This window comes from Buteo buteo, chromosome 1, assembly GCF_964188355.1.
Source record: "Buteo buteo chromosome 1, bButBut1.hap1.1, whole genome shotgun sequence".
Taxonomy (NCBI): Eukaryota; Metazoa; Chordata; class Aves; order Accipitriformes; family Accipitridae; genus Buteo; species Buteo buteo.
The window spans coordinates 11,384,995-11,398,275 of record NC_134171.1 but is presented as its reverse complement, the minus strand read 5'-3'; positions in this window follow the sequence as shown (position 1 = coordinate 11,398,275).

Below are 13,281 nucleotides of genomic sequence, written 5' to 3'. Positions count from 1 at the left end.
AAGAGCTGGGAGTGTTCAGCCTGAAAAAGACTCGGGGGATCTTATCAATATGTTTAAGTGACACTCCTGTGAGGAAAGGGAGTAAAGAAGATGGAGCTGCACTCAGTAGTGTCCAGTGAAAGGACAGGAGGCAATGGGCACAAACTGAAATACAGAAAAATCCGTTTAACTATTCCACAACTTATTCTAGCTGACCCTGCTCTGAGCACGGGAGCTGGACCAGACAATCCCCAGAGAAACTTAGAATAATACAGGAATATTTAATCTGATAGGGAGTGTCATTAGCATGCGTTAGAAATCAGTGTAAGAAGTAAGCGGGGGGGGGGGGGGGAGAACAAGCCAGACAAATTGAAAATGGAGAGAAAATTTCTACAACCCAATGGCAGACTTCACACTTGGGAGATCTTGGCTCCAGTCTTGCCTGATTTTTTTTTGCCTTTAGTTATCCTCTTAAAGTGGAACAGTGCTAACAAGGAATCCTCACCAAAGACAACCCCATAGTTAACAGGGGATGCAAAAGCCTTCACTCCAGGTCTGTACTTCAATTCAAACAGGAGAATTGGTCTTCCAGACCTTCAAAGCATGCTTTAATTGCTAAGCAACTGTGTAAAATACATCGGCTGTGTCAGACATGACACACTAAGATAAAGGAGCCCCTAGAGATACCCCGTATGGTAGGGATTGTCAGGCCTGGCTTTCTCCTGCAATCTTGTAAATAGAAGATGGCCGCATCTCCCTGCTCAGTTTGTTACTCTTCCTGGAAGTCTGCTCTTTTTCCTCGGTGCTGGCTGGGGAAATTGAGACTCTCCCATTCCTCTGAAGATACCTAACCCCAAACCAACTTGGCAGCACTGCACCAGGCAAATCCCACTGAGAACTTAGGCATCAGGAACCAGTACTCCCTAAGGAGACAAAAGGAGTTATTCTGCTTACCAGGTCTGTCCTTACACAAATTTAACAGAAAAATTTTAAATGTAGCCATTGGGATAATCCCATTATTATTCAGGAATGGGCTTAAAATCTTCATAGTACCATCTATTTCAGAAGTCAAATATAGCCACATATTTCCCTGGTTCTAGACTCAGCTGCCATTAAAAAAAATGTAGGAGTTTTAGGAGAGCATTCAGCCTGTTTTTGATTTGTGGTCTTACCTGGTAATACAGAAAGGAAAAGCGCACTCATCACCGCATTTTGTTCTGCCTCTCTCCAACACGTGTTTTGCAACTTGCATTTCAAGATGAAGTCGAGCATTAAGGTCTAACTCTTCCCTTTATTGGTACAGCTGCTAATACCCCAAAGATGCTCCAGTTTATCAGCTAGCTAAACACAGTTGCAAGCACACAGTGCTGCCCTGAGATATGTTCCAGAAGAGTATCTCTTCAGATTTTTTTTTTTAAATGGCCAGTTTAAACCCAAGATTAATTCTGTTAATTTACCTTTTCCTATTTCCTGAGACTCTTAAATCTGACAATTAACCCATCACTTAGAGGGGTGTTTCTCCCCGCCTGGCTGAATTAGGCAGTTGCGTGAGAAGGCTCCAGCACAGAAACTCGTATCCTCTACAAAACGGAGAGCCCCGAGGTTTAAGAGATTACACCGGATGAGTCATTACACAAGATTTACTTTTAGCCGACTGTTTCGATAAATAATAATGCTTCCTCCAGACAAAACTACCCAGAAACTGGCACCTAACCTCCATTTCCTAACCTCCTCCCAACAAGCAATGCCACCAGGCATCGCAGCCAAGGGCTGGTAAATACCAGGATTTATAAACAGCAGTGAGAGGGAGGTGTAATGAGATCAATGTCGAGGATTGCAGCAAACGGCCTATAAAGCAATTTTAAAATGGGATTTCCTGCAACAAAAGCCAGTTCTCAATAACCTTTTCCAATAATACAAGGTGAAAAGGGTTGGATTTGAATTATAAGACCCGATACTAAGGCATGGACAGACAGATTTGTACTCTCCTTACAGGCGACTGCTCAGGCAATGTGTTAATCTCTCATCAGGAAAGAAAAGGAAATCTTAAAATAAATCTATGCAGGTACATTCAGGAGCAAATTACCGTGCTAGGCGAATCCAGCACTGTATAACCGAAAGGAAATGAACAGTCCGTCATTATTTGCTGTTGTTACATGGAACATTAGACAGCATCGAGGAATAAAGTCACAAATGAGAGCAAGCAGCGAACACAGCCATGTTTGTTTCCCTTTCCCAATTCCACTCCAGATGTAGTTCTCAAGGAAAAAAAAAACAACTAATAAACTTTATGAAACATATCTGAACTAGATGTTTTTCTTCCAAAAAATTTTAAGGCACTAACACATCCCTATTCAGGGTTAGGCAAAGGATTTCTTACCTGGAAAAAGCCCCTTCGTTTCTCAGGGTTGGTCTCTTTGGTATTTTTCCGAAAGAGCAGCGAGCTGGGGCGCAGGGTCACCGGCACCCCCTGCGCCCAGCCCGGCACGGAGCCAACGCCGCTGCCCGACCGACTCCGGGCCAAACCCGGGTATGTTGTATATTCCCGCGGTATAAAAAGGAAAGCAACAGCCCTGGGCTGTCTCCCCCCCCCGGTACAGCGCGGCTCCTTTGCGCTCTATTTTCAGAGCTGCTCCCTCCCCGCTGCGCGCTTCTGCCCGGAGCGTAGCCGCCGCTTTGCCCCGTCTTTTTGCAATTGCATCCGTGCTAAAATCCAAAATCAAACTATTTCGAAGATATTTTCCTTTTACTTTAAAAGAGGGCATTTTAGTAGGGAAAGCGCCTCTTTAGGTACATCTGGTCGTGATTTTCCAGCGCTGCGTTCCCATGAGCCTGTAGTTAAAAATAAATCAAAGGCAGAGAACCCGGAGAAGGGAGTTTTCGTATTTCGCCGCTGCTCAGGCGGCTTTCTGGTCGTTAAACTGAATTTGTAACACTTGGGGATTTCGTTCCACGTGGGGGTTATTAGCGCGGTATTTAAGGGCTATTAGCTCGGCGTTTGTGCTTGTTAACGGTGATGCCTATTTTAAACTGCATGTGGCTTCACAAACCTTTCAGCTACGAGCCTGCTTTTCCCAAGAAGGAAAAGGTGCCCTTTGGAAAAGTAACTACCAGCACTCGCTGTTGTAGGTCTTCTCGATACCGGGGTGTTGTCCGACGGTGATATGAAAGCGTAAATCCTGGTAGAGCCTTAATTCCACACATTTGGGGATTATTTTTTTTCTTTTAGGAAGAATGAGTGCCTAAATTGTACAGACCAGTAGGAAAGTGTCAGGAAGGTTATGAAGGAGGACTTACCACCGCTGTCGACCGTATACCTGAATGTCATTTGGAAAGTGAACTAATAGCAAAGAGAAGCGACAATTGTCCATCCGAGCCGGGTCCCTCTTTTCTTTTAGCTCTTATCCACCGCCTTCACTGGGACAGAGGGTTGTTGTTTGCTTGGTTTTACCTGCTACCTGCTTTGAACAGCCGAGCGGCATTTCCCCGAGGGCTTTGGGGAGCCTCTCACCGCCGGGCCACCTCTCCCGGGTGGGAACATCTTGCAGGACGGCCGGGGGCTGCGGCGGCCCGAAAACTTTCCCATTTTACCCATCTACAAGCGACAGCCACTGGTCCTCTCCCTGCCGTCCCCCGGGAGGCTTAGGGGTGACCCTAGTTCTTCCTCCCGGGATCGTGGTTTCCCCCCCCCCGGGACTATCCGGACTGTCACTGGCCGGGACTGTCAGCGGGTGTCCCTTCGTCCTGTCCCCTGGGAAGGGAGACCCAGGTCGGCCTGAATCTCTGCTAGTCGCTTCCCTCTCGGTGAGCACGCACGGCACTGACCGAGGGGTGGCCGCTTTTCGGTGACCGAGAGTAAAGGGCGGGGGGGGGGGACGACGGGGACACAGGGGACACGGCTGGTTCATCCCTGAAAAACAGCCGGGAACGCTGGGTTTGCAAAGCAGGAGCATTGCTGTGCGCTGGGGTCCTGCAAGGAGCAGGTCCCCTTCCCCCCAGCCTGCGAGGGAAACCGCTCCTTTGCCCCCCCCCCCCCCCCCGAGCCGACCCGCGTGAGGCTGAACAGAGTAGATGGGGCAGAAAGGGGGGCTGGAAGGGAGAACATTTGCTCATTAAAAAGCCTTCAAAGGTGACAGAAGTCCCTCAACCCGCTGATCCGAGCCCTCTGTTTCCCCTGGAGGGGGGTGGTCACCCCCGGCCGAGGGTTCATCCAGGGATCCCCGCAGGTGGTCGGCCCCCGGGAGGGGGGGGGGGGGGGGCAAGGGCAGCCCCGACGCTGCGGTGAGAGGCTCCCCGGCCTCCAGGCTTGCTGCCTGCGGCTGGAAGGCTCCAGCCCTGCCGGCTTTCCCCCTTCGGTTGCAGCCGTGCGGCGGGCGGGAGCGCCGGGCTCTGCGGCAATCGCACGGGGCCGGCTGGGGAGAGGGCTGGCCGAGGCAGGGCGATAAACAAACAAACACAAACAAACAAACAGACAAACGCGAGGCTCGGGTGGGATCGCTGACTCGCATCCAGCTCGCCGCGGGCTGTCGCGGCCGCCGAGGCGGCGTCTCCTCCTCTCGCCCTGCAGCGCCTGGAAAAGGGAGCGGGGAGCCACGGCTGCGGGAGGAGCCGCCGGGAAACCTGCCGGGAAACCTACCGGGAAATAAACCTACCGGGAAATAAACCTACCGGGAAAACCGGGGGGAAGGCGCAGAGGCACGGCCCTGCCTGACAACTAATCAATAAGCGCCCATTAACCAAGGCTTCCAGGAAACGGTGCGAATCCTCCTCTTGCTCCTTTTGCAACCGAACAGCAGAGCGAACGCGAGTAAAAGATTTGCAAAGCCGGCGTGACGGCGTTCGTACAAAACCAACAAACCAAACCCTTCCCCTGTTCGTTTCAAGGGAGAACGCCGAGAACTGCAAGGCTGCTCCCCCTTCCCGAAAAAATCAACCCCACCCTACCAACAAAAAAAAAACCCAGACCAAAAGAAAACCACCCCCCCAACCAGCCCTAGATTTCAAAGGTACCCGGGGGCTCTCACAGGGACGTGTGTTGTGGCATGTCAATGCTACCAAAGGTTTCTCACGCACACGAACGTGAGAAGAAGATGGCGAAGCCCCCGCCCGGGCCCACGGAGGAGCTGCGACCTCCGCCCGTCCCGCGGGTCGCCCTCGGGTGGCCGCGGCTGCGCTGCCCGCCCGGGGAAACGGTGGCAGCATCTCTGCCCGTGCTGCCAACGTCGCCAGAAACCGTTCCACCACCTGCTTAGTCCTAAGAGAAGGGGACGATTTCATTCCGTATTTCTATTTCTAGTCTTTCTCTCCCGCCCTCCCTTCCTTTCTTTTTCATTTGCTTTCTTTCCTTCTTCCTTTCTCTCGCTTCCTTTCTCTCTCCCCCCTCCCTTCCTCCTTCCCTCCCTCCCTTCCTTCCCTCCGTCCTCCTCTTCCTCCTTTCTCTCTCCCTTCCACTTCTGCATCCCCTTTCTCTCTCATTCTTTCGTTCTTTCCAGTCGTTGGCTCTGGCTTGAAGGAGATCCGATGTGATTAAACTCACAGGGCGTTGGAGGGCAGAGGTAAATTAAGCCAAAGCGACAGAAAAGATGAAAGAGGCTTGCTCGACTCGGGTGCCCGAGGACAGCTGCCCTCCTCCTTCCTCCCCTGGGTCACGCAAACTCCCCTTCTCCCGATCCTGTCCCGGAGATGCTTCTTCCGACGACACCGAAAAGGAATTTTTGGGTTTTTTTCCCCGCTGCCTCCCCCGGGACCCTTCTCCCGATCCTGCCCCGGAGATGCTTCTTCCCGAAAAGGAATTTTTGGTGTGTCCCCCCCCCCCCCTTTTTTTTTTAACTTCTCGCCCGTCGGGGCTTAGCGGAGAAACCCGCCCGGCCCGCAGCTCTGCCCGCCCCCGACGCACCGGTGCAAAGCGGGGAAACGGCGGGGAGGTGACGGGGGGCAGCGAGGAAAGGAGGGCTGCGACCTGCGGGGGCTTCACGGGGGTGGGCAAAGCCCTGCGAAGGGGGTGTCTGCCCCGTACAAAGCGGGAGGCGAGGGCTGGCGGCGGCCGGGGGGGGTCGGCCCCGTCCCGGTGCCGCCGGTGCCTCCGGGCAGCGGGAGCCGCCGTCCTCCGCTCCGGGGCCGGGGAAGGCGGCGGGCGGCTCTGCCGGGGCTCCCCTCCGCAAGGAAGGCGGGGAAAAAGAAAAAAAAAAAAAGGAAGATAGGGTCCCGATCCTCCCGCTGCACCTGCAATTCAGACATCGCATAAACACGATTTAAACCTCGTGGTTTTATTAGCGCGGAAAAGGACGGTGGTAATAATAATAAGAGCCCACAACCAAACCAAAAGAGCGGAGATCTACTGCGATTTAAAATTCCTTCTTGCAGAGCAAGGCGTGAATGTCGGTGCTTTTCTGTCCGACAGGACCTTTTAAATGCTAAACTGTTCGGGGCCATGTTAAAGGTGTCTCGAAATGCAGCGGCTGAAGAAGACAACCAAATCCGATTGCAAATTTTGAGGGCTCCCAGTTTATCTTTCGGGCAATCAAAGGGAAACACGAAACGCCGGGACCAACCAGCTGCAATCGCGAGCAGCGAAAACCCGAGGCATAAATAATTTTCAGGGTATTGGCATGGCGATAAAAAGTCATCTAAACGGAGGTGCAGCTCAATTTTAAAGTCGGTCGGTTCACAACCACTTGCTTAAGAGGTCGGCAGCTTTAAAAACAATCCGTGCTCTGTTCGTTTCTCTAGAATAATGTCGAAAGCGCGTCGTGAGTTTTCTTTATAACCGTAACAAAATTAAGCGATCGAAATGGGAGAACAGTGTTAGCCAAAGACGCTGGGATGCAGGAGATCTAATATCAGCCCGAGTGGAAATACACCAAAACCGCCGTGCACGAAAATCCTGCGGAGATTTAGAGGAATAAAAATACAAAACAAAGCAAAGGACGCAGTTGCTTTCCCTCTTAACGATTATGTGTTTCAAGTGAGGATAGGAGAAATCGCATTTGGAGTGATCAATTCCATGTTAAAAAACCTCTGGCAGAGAGTTATGGAGGGCTGAGAGATTTGGATCGTGTCATGAATGTGTTTTAAACGGAGATGTGAATTTTTAGGTCGTAAATATACAATATTTATTTCCTTACAGTCGGAGAGAAATAAACAAGCAAATACAGAGTAGACCTAATTCTTTAAACGGGAAAACAAATTAGTCGGGTGTGGGGTTGTTCGCGTATTGATTTACTTCTCTGATGGATCATTCCTCTAGAGACTTATCAACAGAAAAAAAAAAAAAAGAAAATCAGGTGGATTTTTCCCGGTGAAAGAAGGTCTTGGGTAAAAGACACAGAGTTCTACTCCCGGGCCCTCCCCCCTCCCCAAATGCAGGGCTTTTCTGGCTAGAAAACCCTGCGTGATTTGCAGCACACCCGCAACTCGCTCCCGCTGACTATTCCCTCCCTGCCTCAGTCCGCTTAATTTGTAAATAAGTTTCAGGGCCCCTTTTCACAGAACCCAGTTGAGCAGGTAATTTGTTGTTAGTTCTTGTTTAAATGTTCTGAACCATGCACTCAAAAATAGGAAAACTATACACAAAAGAGGCAAACATGGGAACACAACTGGAAATTACTGAGTTATAAAAATGTCAAAGAACAGCAATTTGCAAAGAGGCATCAGTAATTGTCCGCTACATTAACGGAAATGATTTGCCAAGCCCAACCCTTTTGTTCTCCCCAGGATGGACGGGCGCTTCGCCATCGACCTCAATGGGACTGCATCAGGACCTTTGCATCAGGCTCTGAGCTCAGGGAGCTGCTCAGGGCCCGGGGCCGGATCCTGCCTCGCAGACCCGCAGGCTGGAGCGTGTTTTCAGGGGGAATCCTCTGAATTTATGGTAGGCTGCCTGGAAGGGAAGGAGACGTGCGCATCTGAGCCTGGGATTTGAGGGCATCTCCCAAGGATTCAAGGCAAGCAGTTGCAGCTGCGTTAATAGGAGGCGGAATGGAAAGCACAGATTGATGGGATGGTCTCCAGCAGGCCTGGGAGTGACAGGCTATGGCCGGCTCACGCCAGCGTGTGGTGACGTGCTGTGGTCAGGCTGAGGCACTGGGATGTTCCCCCCGGCCTGGAAGAGCCATACTTCCCCCAACCCAGGGAGGCTTACGTAAGTCCGTCCCCTGCTCTTTGGCTCTATCATCTCCCCCAAATCAATCGCATTTCTTAAATGAACTCCCATTGTAAAGCCAGTCTGGCTCCTCGGTATGCAAAGAGCCCCTTTCCCTACTAGAACATCAGGGAGATATTTTTTGCCTCAGGCTCAGCCAGGGCAGAAATGAAGCTTGCGCAGACAGGCCAGGCTGTTGCCCTGTGGGGTTATGTTTTGTTGCTCGCCCTATTCTGCCTTATTTAGGACATCCCAAACTTTGGAATTGATGTGCTAAGAGACGAGCCCCAAATTCAGAGCTCCAGACTCCACCTGCCTGAAACTGCTCCATTATCTTCAGCTTCTCCCCCCTCAACTTTTCTTGCATCCTCACAGTCTAAAAAGTAAACAAAAAAACCCCAAAGCTAGGGACCGATATGGTCATATGACTGCAGATGCCAAGGCTGTAACCTACGGTATTTATGTTTAAGCCAGCCCCCGTTCAGATCTGGTTTCTAACTGTTCACATTTACATCTGCAGGGCTCTGCCCAGAGCCTTGCTTGTGTTTTGAGGGAATATTTTGCACAGACTGTGACTCAGGAAAGTGTATCTGGTCTTAGGGCTGCCAGAAAGGTTTCATCTCAGATTTGCTTACTGTCCAGGGAAGCATAAAACCAACATCCACTATACAACATTGCACTGTGAAAAATACACCTCAGAAGTTTCAAAGCATTATGATTGTTTAAAAGCAGAACTGCTTGTGTAACACGTTGCTGGAGAGCGCCACGGTAAAACCCTCACCAGCTGCAGTGAAGCCAGGATTTCACTGAAGTCTCTGCCTGTGATTTCATTGCTAAAGTCATACCAGCCACTCATAACTAATCAACAGCAGGAAACAAGACAGCTCCAAGTATATTATTTTCCTAGAAGAATGGGCATTTACCTTCTTAATAAAAAAACCCCAAACATGTAAAATAAACATCCAAATTTCAGATATGACGTTCTCTTTAATGACTGGATTAGTATCTGGTATGTTAACCAACTTTAAAAAAATAATTCTATGATCAAATTTTATTGATTTCAAGCAGAAATTCCTTTCCTCCTTTTACCCTCTACCTCCCAGTGGATACTCTTTTAACTTAAAAGCAAAAGGAATGTTTTGCACTTATCCTACAGAGGATTTTTTTGTTAAGCTGATTTCTTGTATCCCATGAACAGTATTAGGCAACAAGATAATATGGATTTTCCTCGCTGAGACCTGTAAGATAGGATTAAAGGACTGTTCAGGGCCTGATCCTGTCCTCCTGGGTTTTTCAGACTGGTATGCCTGGTACTGAGGAGCCAAGAGGCCAGCGAGCCCCCACAGAGCAGATTCCAGCTCAGAGCCTCTGAGCAAACAGCCTCTTTGCAGGCCTCCCCCACGGCGAGCATCACTCAGCTGCCTCGGCCGAGCAGGGTGCCAGAAGCCAAACTCCACCTGGAAACACAAATATTATTAAGAGCTGTGCTTAGAAGAAATGTGACATTAATTTGCTTCGATATGTGCCGTCCTTCTGCTTAGGGAATTCATGGAAATCTGGATTTTGACATCCTTCTTCACATACACTGCCCGTTGCCTTTCAAGCTTTTCATCAGTGCCAGCGGGATGGTCTGAAGAAAATCCCAGCATACGAGCAGGCGCGTTATTCAGACCATACGGAGAAAATCCAGAATTGGCCTGGCAATTTCCAAGCTTGGCTTTTGATATTCAGCACATGGGTAAAGTCAACCTTCCTCAGGATCACAAGTGTGTTAGGCCAGGATTAGGTGTTAGTGGGACTGGCTGAGGCAAAAGGAGAGCTGCCCTCGGCTGCTGTGCAGATGCTTTAAGAAGAAGAAACCCCAGGCAGAATGGATATGAAGACTAAGTTTGCCTGACATTTCCCATTTTTAGACAACCCTGTGACCTGATGCTTGGAACTTTGGCCTGAATTTTTCTTCACACAGAGAGAAAAGAATATTTTTGGCAGGGAAAACAGAATGTGTTGGATATCATTATAAACAGTGAGGATTACTACAAATGACCAAATGATTGCTGCAGTGAAGTAACTACATCTTCTGGGCAGAACCTGCAGTCGTGATGTAGCTCCCAGAAATATTTCAGAAATAACAACAACAATAAACGTAACTGTAAGAATAATTTACAGTGGCAAAAATATCACTACCATCACTCTTAGGAACCTTGTGTTTGCACTTAGCTGGCAGCAGCCAGGCAGCTATCACACACTGAAAAGCATTCAACAGGTAAGAAAAAGAAATGTGCAAAAAAAAAAAAAAATCCTGAAAACTCTTCTGAAGAATAAAATAATTCTTTTTGCACCACAATGTAAATGTAGGTCAAATCTTTGTAAGGAGGAAAAGGAAGTTACGGGATTTACACCCCATTTATATTCAATGTCTGTCTTAACTCCTTTAGATAACTTTGAAAGTTGTGCTGTAAATCTTGCAGCAATACCTCGATCAAGCAAATACATCAATCGGCAATGGGCCCTAATCTGAGGAAAGATTTCCAGTTCTATATCAATTTGCTATTGATTTATGAAGCCAGAATTTAATCCTTCCCAGCATGCCTCTATTTTTAGTTTCAGATAGTCTACTGAGTGTGTGATACATTTAATGCACTGATAGTATTATGTACTTTTAACACTCTTCCATTTCTATGAAAATACAACAAAATACAATTTAAAAAAAAGGCTAGGTGAATTTAAACCTTCTTTTAAAAGAAAGTTTCATTACCTCTCACTGAGTTTTATAAGTGGAGAGAAAAATATATGGAATATACGTGTGTGTGTGCGAGTAGAAGGAAACCAGCTATCTGCTGCAGATCATTTGCTCAACAGGATTTATTTATACAGAGTTGTTTAAACTTGAAATTGTAATTTGCACTCACTGGTTGGCATAACTGATAAATGCACTTATTTTGCTCTTTTTCTAGCTTTTTTCCGCCCCATATCCTTTCAGAAGGCTAGTAGTTTCTTTTTTTCACCAGATTTGTTAAGGTTTATTTTTTTGATCTACTAGTTTGCCGTGTAGTCACAGCAACTGGATCCAGCTGACGGAAGGAATTCCAATAACATTGAGAAATTTTTAGGAGTTTTGCTACTACTGCCATAATGCTCTCATAACCAGAAGCATCTAATGATGAGTCAGAAAATGTCGTGCCTTCTACCTTGTCTCCTGATCAGGATTAAATAGGCACATACTGCTGCCCTTCAGTTTGAGCCTGATCATCTGCAGTGATACAGCTCTATCAGTAAAGTGCCTGTATTAGGCTGCCCTGGGTCTCTACAGTAATTTATGACTTCCCTTTTACATGAAGGTCTTGACGTACTTCTTTGTAGAAGGTTGGCATGAGATGATTATTAGGTACCAGAAACAAACTGGGATGCTCTCTATGGTTTATGTCATAATAAGGTGAAAATTCTATTTGTTTTTAAATAGATGATACATATATGAAACATGGCTCCCTAACATAATATTTTCAGAGGTACTTCTGCTTTGTTGCTAAATGCATGCTGAATTTTAATGTCTAAAGGTTTTCCTTCCCACTGTTAATTTGCAGCTCTAAAAACTCCAGCTAAGACTGCAACTAGTTCTTCCTGATTTAGCACCATCCTTGCTAGCAAAGTCTTGGATTTAGAAAGTGCAATCCAGAGCTGTCAATTGGGTGACCTGACTTCCTATATAACATCCCCAGCTATGTCCTCATCTCATCCAGTCCTAGGGTGTCTCTAAGTAGACACTGTAATCTCCTGCTTGTAAACTACGTCCAGTACTTCTGAAGTACTTCTTTTTTTGAGATATACTTGTATTAAGCTCAGCAAGTATACTTGAGTATGTGAAATGCAGGGACCAGGAGGTTAGTTCCTTTTCAAATGCAAGTTCTTGTTCTCTAATCTGTCCTCATATGGGAGTCATTCTGGATATGCAATGATCTGTCTTGAACTTTCATGTATCTTGTTTAATAAATCTTTTCTGAGGTGAGGTAGTTGCATAAAGTATTCAAGGAGTGTGTGTGCAAGATGGGTTTATTAAAGTAGCATCGTTTGTATATTGGTTCGTCTTCCTTCCCTAACATTTCCTAACACCCTATTTTTCTTTTTGACCACAGCTGACCACTGAAATGATTCTTTCAAAGATTTATGCAAATTGACTCATCATTCCTTTGCAGATGGGGATAGCTGAGTGAGAGTCCAGCACTGTGTACATATACATGTAGATACGCTTTTAGTTATGTATGTGTGTGTATATAGAGAGAGTTTCATTATTGGCTATGTGCATGGCTTTTTATTCTTCAGTATTGAATTTGCCTTTCTTTTGTCCATTTTGTATCAAAAGATACTTCTGAAATGTTTCATAGATGGTTTTAATTCTGACCACTCCAGACAATTTCTCATCATTAAAAAAACCTGCTACCTCACTACGCACCTTCTTTCCAGACCTTTCACAAATATGTTGAACATCTGGATGCCTGTGGGACTTCATTAGCAATTACCTTCTACCATTTATCACTACTTTTTGTTACAAATCTTTAGAGCAGTTATTAATCCACAGAAGGATCTTCCCTCTTATCCCATTAAATCCTATCTACTTTAAATGGTTCTGATAAGTGACCTCATCAAAAGCTTTTTAGAAATCTAAGAACATTACATCAAGTATGTGACCTTTATCCACAGGCATATTTTCTGCTTTGAAGAACTTTACTATGCTTAGGAGACATAACTTCTCTCTATGAAAGCCATTTCAACTCTATTTCTACCAATGCTTGAGACAGAAATCAGGCATACTCATCTCTGGTTCTCCAGGCATGCCACAGAACCTTTAAAAACTGGGTGTCACATGAACCTTTCTCCCTTCCTCTGGTCATGAGGCTGATTTTAATAACCGATTTAGGAGTTTCAAATCGACATTTCTTTGGGACTCTGGGGAACACCTTCTGTCCTAGAGATTTGTCACCATTTATTGTATTGACCTGTTCTATAATTTCTGCTGGTGTTGGGAAGAACCCACAGGCTATGGTTAGAAATCCATACGCAAGGGAAGAAATGTGGTTTGAATTTCCTCAAGCAGTTGAAGGAATGGGATGTGGATCTCCTTCTTCCAGCATGAGAGCCTTAATCCCTATTAACTACTGCTGTGTGTA